This window comes from Urocitellus parryii, chromosome 9 (genome assembly GCF_045843805.1).
Source record: "Urocitellus parryii isolate mUroPar1 chromosome 9, mUroPar1.hap1, whole genome shotgun sequence".
NCBI classification, from domain to species: domain Eukaryota; kingdom Metazoa; phylum Chordata; class Mammalia; order Rodentia; family Sciuridae; genus Urocitellus; species Urocitellus parryii.
The window spans coordinates 141599060-141620714 of NC_135539.1; the positions used below are offsets into that span (position 1 = coordinate 141599060).

The 21655-nt window shown below is 39.2% G+C and overlaps 1 long non-coding RNA gene across 1 annotated transcript; it reads left to right on the forward strand.

Annotated features, from left to right (window-relative positions):
- The first annotated feature begins 828 nt into the window (after positions 1–828).
- On the forward strand, positions 829–20339 carry LOC113194221 (uncharacterized). Its single transcript, XR_003302253.1, has 3 exons — positions 829–906; positions 2354–2452; positions 19950–20339. It is a non-coding gene; the product is annotated as an uncharacterized LOC113194221 (long non-coding RNA).
- The last annotated feature ends 1316 nt before the right edge of the window (positions 20340–21655 follow it).

Below are 21655 nucleotides of genomic sequence, written 5' to 3' on the forward strand. Positions count from 1 at the left end.
CTGCATTGGACACATCCGCTAGGAAGCAAATTCTCAAGGCAAGCAGCACCCTCAAAACTGTCCCCCCACCTGTTTTTTGGGGGTGAGATCTTTGAGTGTGTGGTTTCTTTTCTTTTTCCTATGAACAATTAAAAATGTATTGGATCTGCACTAATTATGTTTACACACAACATTTAAAACTTGTTGAGATTCTGGATTGTAATTTAAAACTATCAGGACAATTCTACAGGGAAATTCAAAACAGTACATTTACCCAGTAAGGAACCAAAGGTGCATCAAATGCATTTACAGAATGGCGCCGGGCTGTCACTCTTCCCAGCACTCCCAGCTGCAGGCTGGGGAGATTCCTTCCAAAGCCCAAAGGTCACTGCGCCTATCCTTTCTACTTCCAGGCTTTAGTCAGTGCTCCTTAGAGGGGTGGACCAAAGTTCTCCAGGCTCAGGTTGCAGTTACCCAAGAGAGCCAAGTGCCTCCAGAATTCGAGAAGGAACATATGGCAGAAAGATGTCCAGAGAGGAGAAACTGTCTGACAGCACAGGCTCATCTCCCAAGCAGGCAGCAGGCCTGGTCTGGGAACTTAGAAGGCCCTAGAGAAAAGTGGCCTGCTGCTGCCCCTGTAGTTCCTTAATCACTCCTTTGCTTTCCCTATGTAACTTCCTCTTAGGAATAGTTGGAAGGAAAACATTTCTAGCTTAAAATCTTTGAACATGTGTAGGCCTTCCTTCAGATTTAGCTTTGACTTCCACCCATCAATCAATATTTATTAAAGTTTGAAGCCCTGGATGATGTAACTAACCAGAACCCTCTTCCTCAGGACCCTTCCAGCTTCTGAGAGTGGCTTTCCAACCATTCCTTCTGGTCCCGCCCCCCCTTTAGAATGATTCCCATTTGGGAATTCCTCTCCAGGTAAGTGGGAGTGAAGCTGGGACTAGGAAGAAGTTGCCAGGAGGTTCGATTCACAGCCTTGTGCCTTGGGTGGTCCTACCCAGAGGTTTGGTACTGATTACTGTCCAGGGCTTCCCTGGCACTAGAAGCTGGCAGAAGGCTGCCTCATCTGGCTAACAGAATGCCCCCACCCTCTGCTTCTCTTCTAACTAGAAGCCAGGAGCTGCACTCCCTGACATGTTAATAAGCTGACAGGTAATCACATATGACAGGCCACAGGTTACATGACACACAAAAAAGACGGTTTCTCCCCAATACAAACATGCTGTGGGTGGAAACCCTCTCTTGCTCATGGTTAAGAATCTAGTAAATATTCATTAACAATGAAACAGGAAAGAGTGAAACGCAAGATGGATTCTGCAGGTGCCCATTTTTTAAATGTTTTTGAAGAGGAGACTTTAGGCCCGACTGCTCCTTTGCCCTTCCAATTCTGGCTCTTGTAATCATAAGTGACATTTTAGAAACATTCTTCCTATATGCATGGCCAAATGTTTTCCACCCATGCCCAACTCCATCCAATAGCCATATCACATTATTTTGAATTTTTTTTTCAATACTGAAAGCAAACAGGAATAATCACATTTCCAAGGAGCGAGTTCTATCACAGTATGGTAAGCCCAGTTAATTCAATTGGAACCTAATGCAGTTTCACTGCACCCATCTGCTCCTCTAACCACTGGACACTGGCTTTGCAAACACCATTGTGACAGCTTTAGCTAAAGGCCCCAGTGGCTGTATATTGGCAATGTAGTAAGTATTCCTTAGGCATTATTCCACTAAACACCTCTGCTGTAATGGACAGTGTCAAGCACTCTCTTTTCAAAATTCTCCTCCTGTACCTTATGCCCTTATTTCTTGAACCACTGCCTTTTGGCCTGCCTAGAGTAGATTTTCCCCCTTTAACTACTAATCTTCTCCAGAGTTCTGTCATCCTTACTGTCCATCACAATAAATAAGTTGTCTTTTTAGAAGATCTCATACATTTTCATGGGTTAACTAATGCTTGTTGTCAACATGTCTAAATTTTAAGTCCAAGGGTTGATTACCTATTTACTCTGTTGCTTTGGACAAAATGGAAAAGTTACCACTCTCAATTTACTCATTCAAATAAGACTAATCCTGAAACCAACAACATATATTTATGCAAATCAAGTGAAAGTGCATGCAGTCCATTTAACCCAGTGTTTAGCATATAGCAATCCTTTAAAATTAAGACAGCTACCTTCTTGCTGGATATGCACATTTATTAAACCAACTTAAACTTAACCCCCCAAACTGACAAACCATCTTCTCCCCACTCTCCTCCTCATTCTTAGTAGAAAACCAGGGAATTATCCCAAATTCCTCCCTCTTAACACCACCTCCAGCTTATCCAGCTAATCACTGGGGTCTATCTATTTTGGTCTAGCTATCACACTGCCCCTGCAACAAAATGATCAACAAGTGCTTACGAAATTGGAACTGAAGATTAAGTAATACTGGAGCAGGTGAATCAACCATACTACACGTGAGTATAGAAGTATGACATTAGGTATGCTTATGTTATATAAGCACACATCAATTAGTGGTAAAAGGATGTTGCCAAATGCCCTCAGAAGAAGTCTGAGTGTAGGTACCATACCTTCTCTGCCCAGAGGAAACCAAGCCTTACTCACCAGGTTAATTCAAATGTGCCACAAATGGCTGTTGGGAGGATTAAAAAGGAAAATAAAGGGAAGTGCTTCATCCTAGTCAGTACTCAACAGCTGTTAGTTCCCTTCCTCTGTTCTTTCCCTCACACTCAGGTGGTCCAGGTTATAGGTTCTTTTGGACTAGAAGAATATGTGGCTCAACTCTTAATAGTTCTGGAAAGGATTTTAGGAAAATCCTTTAAGGATGGGCATATGCAGGTAACTGAGAGGCTTAAAACTGGGAATGGTTCTAGGCAAGCAGCAGCACATAAAGCCACAGGGAAACAATTTCTGATCCCTCAATCCCCTGCAGGAAGAGAGTTTATTCCTGGTGGGATTTTTGTGTCTTACTCTGAGAATTAAAGAATCTGCATGCTCTCTAGATTCTTGGCCCTATAGAAGACATCTGAGTAGAGATCCCAGGCTGACATGTTAGAGATGAAGAAGGATATTTAGTAAGGACAGTAAAATCAATGTTATAGGGAGATATATTTTAACTTTGTATGTATCTATTAATGAGGCTTCCAAAAATAAACCTCAAGATTCCCAAGTTTTGGACCCTGGATCTCTGTTTATAGGCTCGGCAGAAGTAAGGTAGGATCTTACAAGACAATTATAAAATGCTTTAGGCCTGAGTAGGTTTGGCTGGTTGAACCCTGTGCGGTCTTGGGCTGACTTTACTGCTTATTTGTGGCGTATCCAGTGGGTGAGCCACTCTGGATAACCTTCCTTGGCTTATTGCTCCCATAAATCTGGAGCCCAGCACAGACTACTTCTCTACCTGCTTTCCTCCCCCAAATCCTGCCACAAATCTCTAATTTTCTAAGCAGACCCCTCCCTTCCTCTCCCTGTTCTCCACTTGTCCTAAAATGCTAGCTCATGAGTAAGCAGCCAGGCTGGTTGTAGTTGCTTTTCTAATTATACCTGTTAGGTTAAGTACATATTTTTACCCTCCTTTTTTCCTGTTTTTCTTCTGTTAAATATACTTCCATCTGTCTTTTATCAAGTGTTGCCACACAATAAATAATAGTAACAAAATTTTGGAGACTTTTTTTCTTGTCTGCCTCAGAGGGAGGCACTGAGATAGTGCATATGTCACTAAGTGTAAAAGGCTAGGTTGCCTTCAAGACCCTTTGTACTCTCATTACCTCCATTATCTTTTCCTACTATTTTTATCTTGCTATTTATCACCTCAAACAAAGATTTAAATAATAGAGTTGAGAAACTTGATTTTTTTAAAAAATGAAATAATATATTATTTTAAATATTCTGTAGATCACAAACCTACTACTTCTATGCTCTAAGTCACTATATACCTCTCTTGTGTGGCACGTGCCTTTGTATTTTACGAATCCACTGCCCACTCTGCAGGACAGCACAGGAACTGCCTCCCCCAGCACACACAAACTCACTGTAAACGAACTCACTGCAAACGAACTCACTGCCCACTTTATAAAAGTACAACATGATTATGTACAGTACATATACTTACTAATTGTTACTACCATACTGGTTTTCATATCTAACATGTCGCGCGCTTTTCATTGTTTCTTGGAGTATATGCCTACTTATAAACAATAAAAAAGCTTACTGTAAGATGGTATGCTGTGCTAAACACACTGCCTCACACAGCTCATCTTGATCGCATCACAAGCCCACATCAAGTGATCTACCCCTGCCATCTAGATCTGTGTAAGTACGTGCCTGGATGTTTGCACAATGATGAATCACCTAATGTTGCACATCTCAAAAGACATCCCTGTGCTTAAGCCACACAGGACTATATAGTAATAATTTTATTAAAAACAAATAGTCTGACTATACCAATTCAAAAGCCTTAAGTGCTGTGCCACTATAGGCTGCTAGGAGAGTCAAAGAGAAGTGGAAAGCAAATAAATGAAAAGAACACTTCATGCAAGCAGTAGCAAAAAGACATTAGCATCCCATAACATAGGCTTAAAAATAAGAAGCATGTTAGAGATGAAGAAGGATATTTAGTAAGGACAATAAAATCAATGTTATAGGGAGATATATTTTAACTTTGTATCTATCAATGAGGCTTCCAAAAATAAACCTCAGAAATTGGATAAACCAAGAGGAAAAATATACAATCATAAAGGATATTTAATATGCCTATCTCCATATCAGGCAAGAAAAGAAAAACAGAAATTTGTTAAAAAGATGGATATCTCGGGGCTGGGGTTGTGGCTCAGTGGTAGAGCACTTGCCTAGCATGTATGAGGCACTGGGTTTGATTCTCAGCACCACATACAAATAAATAAAATAAAGGTCCATTGACAACTAAAAAAAAAAATATTAAAAAAAAGATCGATACCTGGAAAACATTTGACCCACCTGACAAACACAGAACACTGAAGTCAATAGTGGCAGATTGTATGTTCTTCCAAACTCATAGGTGAACTTACCCACAATATTAATGACCATAGGCTGAGTCATAAACAAGTTTCTAAAGTATTGACACTAGTCAATTAAGTCATTAAGCTAGAATTCAAATGGAATTAAGCTAAGCATTAATTAAAAAAACGAATGCCTGGAAATTAAGCTGTTCAGTTCCATTAACCATTGGTCAACGAAGAAATTAAGATGTAAATCAGAAACATTGTGAACCACATGACAGTGAAAATCCCATATATTCAACTTACAGAATGCAGTTAAGTGAGTACTTAATGAGGATTTTATAGTCTTGAGATATAGTAGGAGAAAAGGACTAAAAAACTGTGATCCAAATATCCATTTCAAAAAATCTCAAAATTCTGCAGATTGAACACTAAGAAAATGGAAGAAAGAAAACAATAAAGGGAAGAGTTGAAAATTAATATTGTAGGGGAAAAAGGTATAATGGAGAACATTTGTGAAACTAAAAGTAGGTACTTCAAATAGACCAAGAGAAGCAATAAATTCTTAGAGAGTCTGAGAAAGAATAAGAGAAGAATAAATTACTGATATTGGGCAACAAGGGAACATTGATATCAACCTGTAGATTATCCGTAACTCTTTCCCCCTTGCTTGCTCCCTCCCTCCCTCCCTCCAGGGCCTTGCTCCTCAAAGGCAAGTGCTCTCTCATTGCCCCAGTCCTCAAATAAATCCTTAGAGAGGATCATCAATGATTTTATTCTAATGAATTTGAAAATTCAGAAGAAATGTGCACATAAAAATTATCAAAATTGACACAAATAATTAAAACATATATCTTTTCAAGAAATTGAATGTGTAATTTTCCCCACAAAAGACCCTCAAGCTCAGATGGCAGTAAGGGTCAATAATTCCAATGATTTAAAAAATAATAGTAACATTATAAAAACTCTGAGGAAGAATAAAGAAAGAGGAAATGCTTCTCAACTTATTTTATGAGACCAATATAATCTTTACAACAGTATCAAAAGGAGACATTACAAAAAAATGAAATCACACAAAAGTTGCAGGCTAATTTTTACAAATAGAAACATGAAACTTCTAAACAAAATACTAGCAAATCTAATAAAATTATACAAAGCCTAATACTTAACATTCTAGTTGAGTTTATTTTAGGAATGCAAGGTTGATTAAATATTCAAAAATCAGCCAATGTGATTCACCACTTTGGAATGAAAGGGAAAAATTACATGTTAATCTCAAATGATGAAATAAAAGCATGATAAAATTCTCCATTTATAAATGTATTGGAATTGGTGAGTGCATCATCCTTCATATCTTCTAACATCTCTTTGTTGTATTTTGAATGACTTCCTCAGATCTATTTTCCAATTTATTTGCTATTTCTTTAGCAAGATCTGGTCTGCTGTTCCACCCATCTATGTAATCATTTTATTTTATTGACTATCAACATTAATTGACTTTTTCATACTCTCCTGTTTTTCCCTAATGTCTTCTATTATTTCTTTTATTTTTTAATACTTTGAATATATTTACTCTCTTTAAGATTAATTTATTATCATTGTTGAACATAAAAAAAAATTTCCATTTGTGTATTCAATGACTTTTCTTCAAGGTAGCTTATTCATTTGTGATGTTTGTAATTTTTTATAAGGAATTATAAAAGCAATTGCTAAAATGGCTTTTTTAAAAATCAAATTTGACCAAAATCTAGACAAAATAACATGGAAAATAAAAGCATGGAGTGAAATAATTCTAAGGCCTTTGTGAGGAAGATAAAGAAAATGGTTAATTTTAGACTTTCTTAAATTTAGTTAAATTAAGTTGTATGTTACAAATTTGAGGTTAACCACCAAAAGAATATAAATAGAACATATAATTTCAAATCCACCAGGGGAAAATAAAAAGTTGAGAAAATACAATAAAATCAATAGAAAGAAGAAAATAAGAAAATGTGAGGGTACATAGTTAATATAAAACATTAAGCTAAGCATATCAGCACCCACAGTATTACACACAGATCAAGCTCATTATCCATAGTTAGTCAGAAAAGATTTAAAGGAAAAAATCCAGCATTGTAATACCAATGTATGACATATTTAAACCAAAATCATAACTAAAGACAGAAAAACAGGGCAGCAGAACTATTAATAAGTACACAATTTAAATAACTGTTTTAGTCATAAGATAGAATACTGTACAGCAGCTAAAAGTAAATGATTGCTCTACGTCAATATTTGTACATCTCTACACTGATTGATCTGTAGGACTAATAGCATAGTTTTTAAAAATAGCATTGAATAAAATGTGCACAAGTATATATCAGTATGGTAACATTTGTATGGTGATTTAAAAACACAAGGCAATACTGAATATTGTTCCTGGGTTTGTGGACTTGTAAAAGTTTAAAAACACAGAATTGCCAGGTTAATACCAAATTCATGATAGTGCTTGCCTTTATAGAAGGAAAGGGGAAAATAACAGGACAGGACAGAAAACAGAACAGAAAACAAAAATATTTCACCTTCATAATGTTTTATGTTTGCCAAAAAAGATAAGAGTGAAGAATATAATGATAATACTTCACAAAGTAGTAATAATAAACAGTACCAAATACACCTATATTGTGCAAGCAAACACACACAATATCTCACCTTCAAATGTAACCAAAGCTGTTCCCAGACAAATCTAATGCTTTCAATATGGTTTTAAATGCCTTACCAATGAACCAGGAAAAATGACAATCGACTCCCTAGGAGTAGCTGGAAACCAAAGCTGTCTTAGCTGTTTTCACTGCTGTGACTGAAAGACCTGCCCAGAACAACTATCGAGAAGGAAGAGTTTATTTAGGGGCTCATGATTTCAGAGATCTGAGTCCATAGACAGCTGGCTCCATTCCTCGGGGCTCCAGGTGGGGCTGAACATCATGGAGAAGAGTATGGTACAGGGCAGCAGCTCCTGTAAGGATCAGGAAGCAGAGACCCCTCTAACCAGATACAAAATACACACTCCAAAGGCACGCCCCCCATCCCACTCCCCAATCACACCTACAGGCCTCCAGTTACCACCCAGTTAATCCCGTTGGGATTAGTTCACAGTTGGGTCAAGCTGTCATAACACAATCGTTTTTCCTCTGAACCTTCTTGCATTGTCTTGCACAAGAGCTTTGGGGACACCTCACATCCAAACCATCACAAAAGCTAAGGAACACAAAGGAGCAGATGTATAAAAACAGAATTTACAGAATTGAATACTACTACTAATAATAATTTAATAATTTGCAAAGGAGAGAATAAATAACTCTAAGAGTTAGCAACGGTTAAAATTCATTGACTTCTCTTACCTCAGCCAAATGCCATACTGTACTGCAGGTGTATGACCCTTTGGAGGGATTTAAATTTTGCATGATTTGTAATCCCCAAATCTTTGGTTTGTTTCATTTTTTTTTAAAAAGCCACTGACCTAATCTCTGCTCTCCACCTCTCAGCTGGAGACACTCTTGGTCTTGATGGGACCAAGCCTTGGAAAACTGGGATTTAGGATAGCGTCGTGCTTTCTTTCTCCACGGCATCACACTCACACAGTCATGCAAGGACAACCTCTGACACACAGATGAGCACAGAACAGCCATCACTGCAGGTGCAAGATTCTTTATTTCTTTTACAGAATAATATATTGTAGTTGGGCACAATACCTTTATTTATTTATCTTTAGGTGGTGCTGAGGATCAAACCCAGGGCCTCACAGGTGGTAGATGAGTGCTCTACCACTCAGCCACAGCCCCAGCCTGCAAGATGCTTTCTTAATGAACTATTGCCTCCTTGCTGGGAACCCAGAGACCTGCTGTGTTTGCCACTTTTTAGTTATTAGGCAATGTCTGAGGGCACCCAAGGATTCTATTCCATACTTAACCTTCTCTGGAGCAGAAAGCAAGTGCTTTAACAGCTGTGTGTGTGTGTGTTTGTTTTCTTTGGGGGCAGACAGAGGCCAAAGAAACCACAAAACAGTCTAAGTCACAGCTCTTCCTTCACTTATGTAAGGATTACAGAAGCAGGTGCGCCGTGTTTGTTTCTTCTGGGTGTGAAATAAGGGCTCCAAATTTTCATATTAACAATTCATTTATATTTCATTAAAAAAACTGCATTGACCTAATCTCTGCTCACCACCCCTGATTGGAAATGTCCTTCCTTGGCCTTGATGTCAGCCCAGTGAAACTGGAGAAATTAGAACACTTATATAGATTGGGGGCAGTGCGCATATTAGGGAAAATAGTATAGAGGCTCTTGAAAAAGTTAAAAGTATAACTATCATGTAACTCCCTCCCAGGTATATATTCCAAGTATGTGAGATCAGTATGTCAAAGAGTTATTTGCATTCTCCTGCTATTTATAGCATTATTCACAATAGCTATGACATGCAATCAAACTAAGTGTCTATCATTGATGGGTGGATAAAAACATATGGTATATACCTAGTGGAAGGCTACTACTGGAGACTAGGGCAGTGGAAAGATCTGGAATTTGTTGGTTGAAGGACACAAGATTTCAGTGAATTAAGTTCATGGTAGCTATCACCATGGTGACTATAAGAAAAATATAATGTAGATTTGAAAATTGCTGAGAATAGATTTTAAGTTCACACCACTAAAAAAAAAAAGTATGTGAAGTAATTCACATAATTTAACTTAGCTTGATTTAGTCATTCCACTGTGTGTGTGTGTGTACGTGTATGTGTATATATACACATATACTCACATATATATAACATGTTGCACACCATAAATATATATTCTTTCTTGTCAGTTAAAAATAAATAAAATGAAACTGAAAAAATTCACAAGCAATCTCTATCGTCCTGTGGACAGAATGAAAGCTGTTGTCTTGGCTATGCTATAAAATTACCCTCAAAGGCACCCATGATGGATGCTCTGCCTTGCTATTTGATTCATATTAGCATGTGGACCTACTAAGTGAAGGGTCACAGCTGCATGGTATAGTTGAAGTCTATGGCAAACTGAAATCCTCGTTGGAAACATTCTGAATTCGTAGGAGTCAAAAAGGCCCAACAGAAGGACTTAGGTGTCTTAGGGGTCATAGTATTCCTCTGAGCTCCTTATTTGTCATTATTTTCCTTGTTCCCTTGGGTTTCTGCAGTTTTATACTCAGTTCATTAGATGGGGGTCTAATCTACAGTAGGTTTTGCAGCAAAAAAGTATAAGATGCTGAAGATTTCCATGTTCTATGTCTATTAATTTCCTGAAGATGACAATTTCTGTTAAAAGAGACTTAGATACACATTCTCTCAAATAATTTGAATGATAGGTTTGTTTTATCTTTGGTTTTAAAGAAGAGCATAAGGATCCAATAAAAATGAAAATATATATAAATTTCCTATAAAAGAAATGTTGTAAACCCCACAGCCACCACCAAATCCATTTAATTTTAAGACCTCTGGCTCACAAGATGAAAACCATAGGCTTCAGTTGTTCTGAACTTCTCCATCCTGTCACACCAAAGTTCTCGGCTCTTCCATAGGGTGAGGGTGGGGGATGGGCATCTTGACTTGGCTCTTTCTGCCACATTCCTGACCTTTGGAAAGTCTGATGTGCACAAGGCCTTTTCAGTACCAACAGGTTCCTCCTGCTCCTGTCATGTGCGTAGCATAGAATCCTTTCTTGCTGAGGCTCCCTGCTGAGGACTGCTCAGCCATTTCCTCTTGCAGGTTCCAGAACATTCTTGTAGCCCCTGAGAAGCAGGATGTAGGTCTCTTCCGTTCCAAGAGTTCACAGATCTCTGACTTCTCTTTCCATTCCCCTAGCTCAAGGGGACAGCAATATAATGGAAATCATTTCCATTGTGTCCATATTGTCAAATGTTCTTTCTACCTCCTCAGCAAACTCCATAACCAATGAATTCTCCTAAATTTGGGCTTTTAGGAAACACTAGGCAGAACTTTGGTCTATTTTTGCTAATTTCCCTATCCTGTATTGTATTTCTGAGGTAATGAGAGAAGGACTAGAAATCTTGAATATGGAGAAGGTAAAAAATACAGAAAAAGAAAAAGATTGAGGTTCAAGTGGTCTCCAACCAGTTACACCTTCATGCACTGACTGACAGGCAACACCAGAGTTCATAACATCCACGAAGACACATCCAATCGAAACTTCTTCCTTACCTTGCTGGGTAGAAAAAACTCAGTACAATCTGAGCTCATTAAAATGATCCACAGCTATTGTTGTTTTCTGATAACAGCATGAGCAAAACCACACTTCATTTCAGACTCTGGCACCTCGGGGATTTCCCAGTGCCTCACTGCTTTGTATATAATTTGTATGGAGTTTGTATATTGGTGATGTCCTTGTTGGAGCATTAGCAAAGACAACCCAATAGAAAGCACTCTATTCTATTCAAACATCAGGATTTGTGGTTAAAAAAGAAAAAACATATATTGAAAAATTGTAGTTGCTCTCCAGAGAACTGTATGCCTTGGTCTGTGTTGTAGTTGCCTCATGAAAGATGTATTTATCAAAAATATTTTTTTTTAAGGAAGGACTTCAGCTTTCTTTGGATCACTTTCTTCCACACTTTTCCTCTCTCACAAAAGGCAGCCATTCCTGAGCTGCCCCATCATTTACCAGGAAAAAAAGTCATCCTGTGGAATTTAGCTTACCAGAATAAGAATTCTTTTAGACTTTTAAGCAGCTACTGATTTCAGAATTTCTGTTCTCACATCACGATGAATATAAGTAATGCTGCTAAAAGTCAATACTTATCTGACACAGTGGTACCAACACTCAACACAGATTATAGATGACACTGGGATATTATTTACCCATCTCTCCGCAACCATGTCATTTAGGCACAGTTGGACAAATAAATGGTCACTATTATCTTAGAGAACAAACTATTAGCAACTACATGAGCATGGTTTATAATTTTTGATATCACAAACTAGATTTCTGGTTTCTAGCTCAGCATGTAGGGAACTTGAACAATGTCAATCTTATCCTGAAAACAAGGAAAAAAAGATGAACAAAGTGAAAATCAGCAATTCTTCTTGTATCCATCAGAAAATTGGGGTCATGTGGAAAACCACTGCCCCAAATTGGAGAGGCAGGGATGACAGAGAATCACAAGTTAGCAGAGCCAAAGTGCAGGAATCAACTTCTACAAGAACCGGTACCAACACAGGAAGTTTTACACTATGACTGACAGATTGCTGAGGATCTCTGTGGACAAGTTTGGGAGTTAAAAACCCCAGAGGGGCCCAGTCTTGGGGGAGCACCTATGCTTTAGTAAGTTTACCTCCAAGAGCCCTAGCAGGGTAGGGGAAAATCTGATAAAACTCTTCTGTTTCCAGCAGGAAAGGATAAAAGTTGCCATTTAAATTCACCCAGAGCATCAACAGGGCCTGTTCTCAGAGAAATCATTTACCTGAGTCTAAACAGCTGGGGTTTTTACCAAAACCTAACTGACCTGGGAGAAGGGAAATATCCGACTCCAGTTCCCTCTAGCATTTCTCACTCACCTAAGGCGGAAAAGCTTGAAAAGTACTTGGGAAACTTACAGCTCAAGAACATGCTCATTAAACCCCCCAGACCTAACAACAGGACCATAGGAAAGTTCCTTTCTCCCCACACCTTACCATGGCATCAGTACAGTCCGCAGAGGACAACTAGGGAATACAACCCACAGAATCACAGGTCTCAGACTCTATCTAAGAAGATACCTCTAGGGAAACAAAAAGACAACAGAGAGAACAGATACGAGGATACCAAAGGAAATTTTGACCCCTAATATCTACAGATACATCAAACATGAAGCACAGCCTAACTTCAAGTCTGAGGAACATAAAAATTTCACAAGATACCTATTTACCTATGTTTCATTATTCAGTATATTATGTTTTGATCTCAACAAAAAGTTGTAAAGTATACTAAAGGTCAGAAAACACAGTTTGAAGAGACAGAGCAAGCATCAAAACCAGACTCTCATCAGGGATGTTGAACTTATTAGACTGAAAATTTAAAACAACTATGACTAATATGCAAGAATCTGTAACGGAGAAAGATCTTTAATGCTTTTTCAGTGGATAACATGCAAGGATAGATAGGTGATTTAGGTGTAGGTGTGGATATTAAGAATCAAAAGGATATACTAGAAATCAAAAACACTAGCAAGAGTGGAGGATTCCTATGACTGGCTCTTCAAAAAAAAATGAGCACAACTGAAGAAATAATCTGTGAATTTGAAGAAATGTCAGTAGAACTTCTAAAATACATAGATAAAAAGGAATGAAAAAGACAACAGAATATCCAAAAACCATGGACCTACTACAACATGTACAGCAAGTACATAATGGAATCGTAGAAGAAGGGACAGAAGAAATATTTGAGGAAATCGTGATTGAGGATTTCTCACTCACCTAAGGGGGAAAAGCTTGAAAAGTACTTGTGAAACTCTCAGCTCAAGAATATGCTCATTAATTAATGATAGACACCAAACGAAAGATCCAGAAAGTGCAGAGAATATCAAGAAAGATCAAAACCAAAATGTAGACCAGCGCATATAATATTCAAACTGGAGAAAATCAAAGATACAGAAGAAATCTTGAAAGAAACCAGAGGGGAAAAATTCTACCTAAAGAAGAGCAAAAGTAAGAATTACACTGGACTTCCCAGAAACCATTACTAAGAGAAGAGTGAAGTGTATTTAATGGTTGGGGGGAAAAAACCATTTTAGAATTCTTTTTTTAGTTTATGTTTTATTGGTACATTGCAGTTTTACATAGTTATGGGGTTCATTTTTTCATACTCATAAATGGCTCCATTTCAATCCCCAGTATGTCCCCTTATCTCCCTCCTCCCTCCCCGATTGCCTTCCTCTACTTTCTTGACATTCCTCCTATTAATCTAGTTTTTAAAAATGGTATGAGATTATCCTTCAAAAGTAAAAAGAAATAAAAATTTTCTCAGACAAAAATTGGGGAAATTTGCAGTCAGCAGATCTGCTTTGCAAAAAAAATGTTAGAAGAAATTCTTCAGAAATAAGGAAAGTGATCTGTCAGAAATTTGAATCCTACCTATATTCCTATTATAGATACAATATATGAAGGTAAACTATATAACAAAACATAGAGACTATTCAAAAGAAAAGTTTTATGTACATACTTAAATCACTAGACAGACTGTCAGCAGAGTCATGAATAGTGATGGCAAAGTCTTCCTTTGTTCAAAATATTATTCACCTATCAATAATATAGGTCATTCCTAACCATTTAATGACAGCATGACTTATTTATTCAACAAATAATTATTAAACATAACATACTATATGCCAGACAAGAATAACTACTACTTCTAAAATGAGTATACAATTTCATTAATATAGAGAAATGCTACCTTAACAATTAATAATACAGGAAGATGACAGCACTTGAAGCAGCTGCTGTAAGTGGCATAGGCACAAAGTTAAGGGACACTTCCAAGGAAGCACCTGGCCTCATGTAGAGGTGTCAGGAAAGGTTCGGCAGAGAACACAGTGATACAGCTGAGATCTAAACGGTAAGAGGAGTTTGCAAAGAGATGACAACAGTGTATGCGACTATACAAAGAAGCATGGCAGGTACAGAGAATGCAAAGCGATTCAGCATCACTAGAATTCAGAAGGAGAAGAGTGGGAAATGACTCGGGACCAGTGAGCCATCAGATGGGAAAGGCCTTGCATGCCTGGCAACTGGACTTGCTTCTGTTTACCTATGGGCAAAGTGGATTCACTGAAGAATAGTGGGCTCTGAAAATAGAAGCACTGAGTGATATCAATGGTCACTATCACCAAGCCTCTGTTCTAAACCATTTACCTAGGACAATGCATTGAAGCACCACAACTCACAGCAAGGCCAGTGTGATTAAGCTACTCATCTTAGGTCCTGCAGCTCGCTGGCAGTGCTGGGTAGGATGTGATGTAGACAGCTCGTGTTGACCCCTCTGATAGCTATGTTCAAGACAAAGGAGGTGGTGATAAACTAGGGCAGTGGTCATGGCAATGGAGAAAAGGGATAGACAGTCCAAAAGTAGAACAGACAGACCAATGAACAACTGAGTGTGTTGGGGCTCATAGAAGAAGGTCTAAGAGGTCACTGAGGGTCCTGACTTGGGGAAATGGAGATGTCGACTCCATTCCTAAAACACGGAGTGCTGCTGGGAGGGAGATGGTTTTGAAATTACTTTATCCACTCATCTATTCATTCACTCATCTATTCATTCACTCATCTATTCTTCTGTGACTGCCTTCTTGCATTAGGCAATCTATTAAGTGTGGATAGACAATGTTGAATAAATCAGACAAAGTTCTCATATAGCTTACTGTCTAAAATTAAATTCAATTTTCAGAAATGCTAGGGCATCCATAGGCCATCAAGGTACACATGTCTACCCACAGAGCAGAATATGAAGCTAGATAGTTGGCAGGAATCACAGATTCCCAAGGAGAAGAGAGTTTCAAAGAGAACAACTAATAGGACAAAATGCCTCTAAGAGGTATTTATAGCATGGGCTGATAGTGTCCCACTGGTGTTAGAGGAGGACTTAGGGACAAGCATGAATATGCCCTGGACATTGGTTCATTTGTACTGCCTCTTCATCATTTCTATATTAAGAGTCTTCACCAGGTATTCTGATGTTGATCAACAATAGGCCCTTGCATTTTAATGAGGTCTTGGGTCTTCATTATATAAGCTCCCAGATGCTATTGGGCCAAAGGGTCTTGTTATGTTGGGCAACTTGATGAAGTATACTTCCACAATAATTTGTTCAAATAGGAAATCATCAAAACATATCTGCTAGAGTCTTCTATTTAAAAATGTTTCTTCCTATTTCTCCTAACATGTGATAATAGCCAAAAAGTATTGAAAGCAATATTTCTTCTTTGGATAGTTGACATATTGGGTTGAATTTTCATTCGTAGTAAATCCCAATAATCATCAACTTGGATATAATTCTTAATTAAAGATATGGTTGATTCAGTTTGTCCACTCTAAATAGCAGAATTTTGGCCTTCAGCATCCGTGTGGCATGCCTCTTGTCCAAGTATATTTTGACTTTCAGCAAAGCACAGAAAATATGGCCTGTCTCTGCTCTGCTGCATATGTGGCCTCAGCTGAAGACACTTAAGTGGCTGGGTAAGACTTGACAGCTGAGGGTCATAATCATTTGAGACTCCTTACATGTCTGGCAATTGGTCTAAGATAAATCAAAGGCAGGACTCAGCTGGGGCTGTCACCTAGAGCTCCTACCTTGACCATGTGACCTCTGCATACGGCTTGGGTTTCCTCACAGCATGGTGGCCTCAGGATAGCTGAACTTCTTACATGATGGTTCAGACACCATGAGCAAGTGTTCCAACAAACAAGGTGGAAACTGCAGCGCCTAACCTCAGGGCCAGGGAGCATCACAAACTCACCTGAATCAAAAGGGGATGTAGAATCAACCTATTCATGGAAGCTCAACAAAGAATGTGTTTAGTAAACTTATCAGGGTTTTATGAGAATGAAATAAGAACAAAAATGATTAACTAAGGTTGACTCACTGTGTATTATGGTACAAGGATGGGATTGAACTTCAACTGGAAAGACTTGTGCTAGAGTTAGATTTCCAAAGATCAGATATTATGCAAAAAGCATATTATCTGAATTTGTTCATTCATTCAAAAAATATCAAGAATGCCATGGTGAAAAAAGAGAGTTCTTGTTCTTATGAAGCTTAAACTCTTGTAGGCTGATGGAGAGTAAGGAAACAGATGCTAAAGAAGCAATAGAACATATGAGCATGATGGTTTAAGATACAGATGTACAACCAAAGGAAAATCAGGGAGGATCCCTGAGCATTTGATAGGAAGCTCCATGCTAGACCGCGGGACCTGGTTTACCACAGTCGTAGAGCATGGGAATAAGTAGTCGTAGAGCTACTTAAGATCTCAAAAATCTGTACACAGAGGGAAACAGCAGAGATGACACAGATTGAGTGCTTGACAACATTTTTAAGAAGCACAGAATGTAAATATATATATATATATATATATAGCATTTAAGTTCAAATGTCAAACAAAAGATCATATGTGAAGCTAAAGAAAGGAAATGGAGCCATGGATCAGAAGCAATGTGTGTCAGCACAAACGGGAATAGGGTTGATAGGAAAGGCCAAGTGAAGGTGCTGTACTGCTTTTTTGCTCTTCACCTGTATATGGAGAATAGGGCTGATTCAAGAAATAGAGCTGGGGCTTGCCTTTACATACAGCAGTCCAGAAATTAAGACACAGATGAGCTAAAAAGAAGTTATTTGCAAGGCAAATAATTGTCAAAGAATTGGTATCTAGAATATGTAAAAAAAAAAAAAAAAACTCCTTCAAATTAATTTCAGGAAGTCAAACAACCCAGAGGAAAAATGGGCAAAGAACATGATCAGGAAAATCACAGAAAAGAAAATGAATCTCACTATAATCAAGGAAATTCAAAATAAAACAGTAAAATAAAATGTACAACAAAGACTAAAAATAATAGTAGTGCACCAATTTTAAAGGTATTACCTGCCTCCAAACACACATACAAGATAATTTCAGTGTTTACAATGATTAAACTAGATAATATAACCCAACGTGGCTAACTGTTGGAAACTGCGCAAGGCTAAAAACAAATAAAAAAGAATGTAAAAATGAACCATTTAGGCAGAGTTTTAAAATGAACAAACAATTACTACATAATGATTTGGATACTTTCACATATAATAAAACATGAAAATAATGTGGTGGTGCCCGTCTATAATCCCTGTGATTTGGGGTTAGAGGCCAGCCTCAGCAACTTAATGAGACCTGTCTCAAAATAAAACATAAAAGGGCTGGAGAATGTGGCTTAGTGGTAAAGCACCCCTGGGTTCAGTCCCCAGTACCAAAAACAAACAATCAAACAAACCCACATCATTTCAGGTTACACTGTGCAGAAAGGGGAGGAAATTCAGTTGTGGGGGAGGAGAATCTCCTTTGCAGGCTTCCATGTTCCTGCTCTGTCTTCTTTCTGACAAAGAATTAGGTCTAACACAAAACAAAATCGTAAGGTGCTGAAACACAACCGGTGATCCTATACTACTTTCTATATGCTTGGAATATTTTGCAATAAATTCTTTTAAATATTAGAAACAAACATAAAAACACACAGAACATTAACATTTAATCCTTCTTCATGGGGAACGGGGGAAGACACATGTTCAGATCTGGCCAGGGGAGATGTGTCTATCCTATGTACTTTGGGTTGTGTTTTTCCTTTGGTAGACTTTTCCTGACCCTAGTGAAGTTCTTGTCCTGTACCTTATGTTTAAATGTGTACTTCCATGCCTCAGAATTGTAATACTACAGAAAGTACTTGGTTTCTCTCTTTTAAATATTTCAAAGTTCATACAGTAAATGCAGGATTTTTTTCTGATTTGCTTTTATTTTTATCCAACTACACTCATAAGGAGATTCTGGAAGATACTGATTCTACAGCTTTTTTGTTTTATCTGAGTTTTCAATCTTAACTCTCTTCTGTATTGTGGGTGGAGATGGGTTTGTTATTCTTCAATTCTGGTGGGAAAAAATACCTCTAAATTTGGGTAAGATCTGAAAATGTCTCATTCATTGTGTAGAAATTATGGATTTCATATTTCATTTCCAAAATTATTTGAACATCTAACTCCTGCTGCTAAACAGTATGCTAGGTTCTAAGTATGGGTTCACCACACAGCCATGTGGACCACAGAGAACCCTGAGAAGTAGGTCCCTGGAGGATATCCTGAAAGAGCACCCACCCTTACCTGACTCAACACCTTTGCAAAGGATAGGTTGTTGGCTAGGGGTCGGTTTTGCATCCGTTCAATGCTAAACCAGGACTGAAGGGCAGTTCATCCTTCCCCGTCCCATTCCTATGTTCATATTAGTAACAGTAATTTGGAAATGTCTTCCATTAAGTTTGCTCATGTTGTTACCACTCACGTTCAACTTCCTCTTGGTGACGCCATGATCATGCCCCGCACCCGTGCCTAGAGGAAGCGCAGGCAGTGACAGGGCAGTCTGAGCCCGGCTTCCTGCCAGGCACGCTGGAGTGCACAGCTCACAACCACGTCCAGATCGTCAGTCCACTGGCTGTCTAGGACACCACGTTGCCACACGACCTTTGCCAAGTCATTTCTTTCTGTTCTGTGTAACATAAGGTTGTAATTATGATGATCTCCCTCTTCAACATGTGATGAGAAGCTATTCACAACAAAGCCTGTAAAAACCGCACACATGATGAGAGAAGCAGATATTAAATGTATTTTTAAAAATGTTCTAAATTGAATATTCACTTCCTCCCTGGCTCCACATGTCCTTAAAATTTATCTGTAGAGACCACAGTAGCAGGACAGCCTGATGAGGCCCTTCCGCTAAGGCTACCCACTAAACATCTTTTTCTGACCCCAAATATGGCCCGATTTTCAGCTGAATGATCTTTGTGTGGAGAGGGGTTATCTTTTCATTATTCTCTCATTAAACACATGGCCTTTCTTTTTATTTCCCCCAAGAAAACTGAGGTCACCTGGTTGATTTTCAGTTGGCAATGCATTCTTGTTCAGTGCCAGACACATGGCGTGGTCTAGTAGCCGTCTCCACTTGGGTCTGGGATCGTATTCCCTCCAGTCACCAGTATATGTCCAAACACTTGTGAGTGCGCCGGAGGGCAGAAGGCTCAAAGAGGTGAGATCAGGCCAGGCTGGCACCCACTCTGTGGGACTCAGGGACAGAGTCATACTTCAAAGGGTGCGACAGAATGATTGACAATGCACCAGGACAGCTCATGGTAGGTGGAAGGACAAGGGGAGAAAAATAAGCTGCCTTGGTAGGCTTTTTCAAGTTTCTGTTTTTCTTCCATCTGCAGACTCTTTCGGCGGCCTTCATATTTGGATGTGGACATTGAAGGATTGCTGACCAATGCCAGAGTCACAGGAATTGCCTGCTGTGCTTTTGATCTTCCCATATGACTGAATTTCCTGAATCATCGTGTTGCTGTGTGTGCACACATGTGCACACGTGAATCTTCTGGCACATCTCCCAGAAGTGCGAGCGCTGGGACAAAGGATCCATTGGTGCTTGCAGAATGTCATATTGATCGCTTTGGCCTCCTTGGCGCAGAGCCAGACCCTCCATCTCTCACTTCACAATGTGGCTGCCAAGTCCACGGGCTTGTCTCCTTGTGACAGCCCTTGGTGCTGCCTCCTGAAGAGCAGAGTGATTTTTCAGAAACCTTAAAAACAGAACTTCACATTCTACCAACTTTGGGCAGGAATTTGGTTCTTGTCCTTTAACCCTTACCGTCTGTGGTGCCTTCTAGATCTAGTTACATGATGCTCCCGGCATTCAGTGGAGTGGGAAAGCCAGTGACACAGAATAATTCACTGTCTCCCTCTACATTTTTGCACAGCTTTCTGACTAGTATCAATCTTAGTCAAATCCATGATTTATGCTTCAAACTTAGTGATGCTCAAAAGGCAAACTTCATGAGAGGAAGAAATCTCTTAAGTTCTCAAACTGTACTTTGCATGTACGGTGTTATCAAAATTGTTAAAATAAATGATTCACAGAAGACCTATTGCCAGTGCTTCACTTTAAAGTGACTCAGATCATCAGCTTACTCTAGAACACAGCATAAGCAGCATGATCATCTTCAGGCAGACATCTTTCAAATCAAGGGCACGGCCACAAACTGCAGCCCTTGTGTCTGCTGTACCCAAAGGAGGGAACAGCAGAATCTTTTCCCTTTTTTCAATACTGCATCTAGGACTTGACCCAAGCAGAAGGTGAGACAGGCTTCCTTCAACTCCTCCCTGGTCTCACTCCATTCTCACCTCACGGCCTTCTGCACACCTAAGACATGTGGGCTGCTCTTCCTCAGAAGGCGGCCATCTGACTGGCCACCAAACACCCGAGTGGGAAATTAGTTCATGTACAACCTCCTCTTATCCTCCAGAGAAATTGCAGTTGCTCACTTTAAATTTGAGGGAACACAGGAAAGAACACTCGTGACTGAGGCTCAGTGACCCCAGCATCTGTGAGCGGACGGATGGGCAGAGAGCTCCTGGTGGTGCTGCGGCTTTGAGTCCAACAGTGGGGTCTGATCCTTGCTGCTAAGGTGTGCTGTGCTTCCTTAGGAGTCAAATCAGCTGTTTTCATTATCCTCTGTTTTATTTGGCTTCTGAGAGATGCCCAGAGCAGGTCTCTAATTCAGGCCCAGATGAAATTTAATCTGAATTCCAAACATTCCAGTTGTAATGGGAAGAGCACGTGCTTTGGAGTCAGTGGGACCTGGTGAGCCTCCTTGAGCTGTCACTTAACAGCTGTGTTGGGAAGCAACGTGACCTCTTCAGATCCTCAGTTGCTCATCTGTGGGGAGGGACAATACTGCTCAGCTCAGGGGCTGTCGTGAGGCCACGTGAGGCAATGGGTATTACAGTCCCACACGGTGTGTGCAGCTGAGGCCTCAACAAAGCAGACTCCCTTCATCACGTGTCCTTGAATGCCAGCAGCCCAGCCAGCCCCATGGAGCTCACTTCTTACTGACAACTTACGAAATCTGAAAACTCGGCT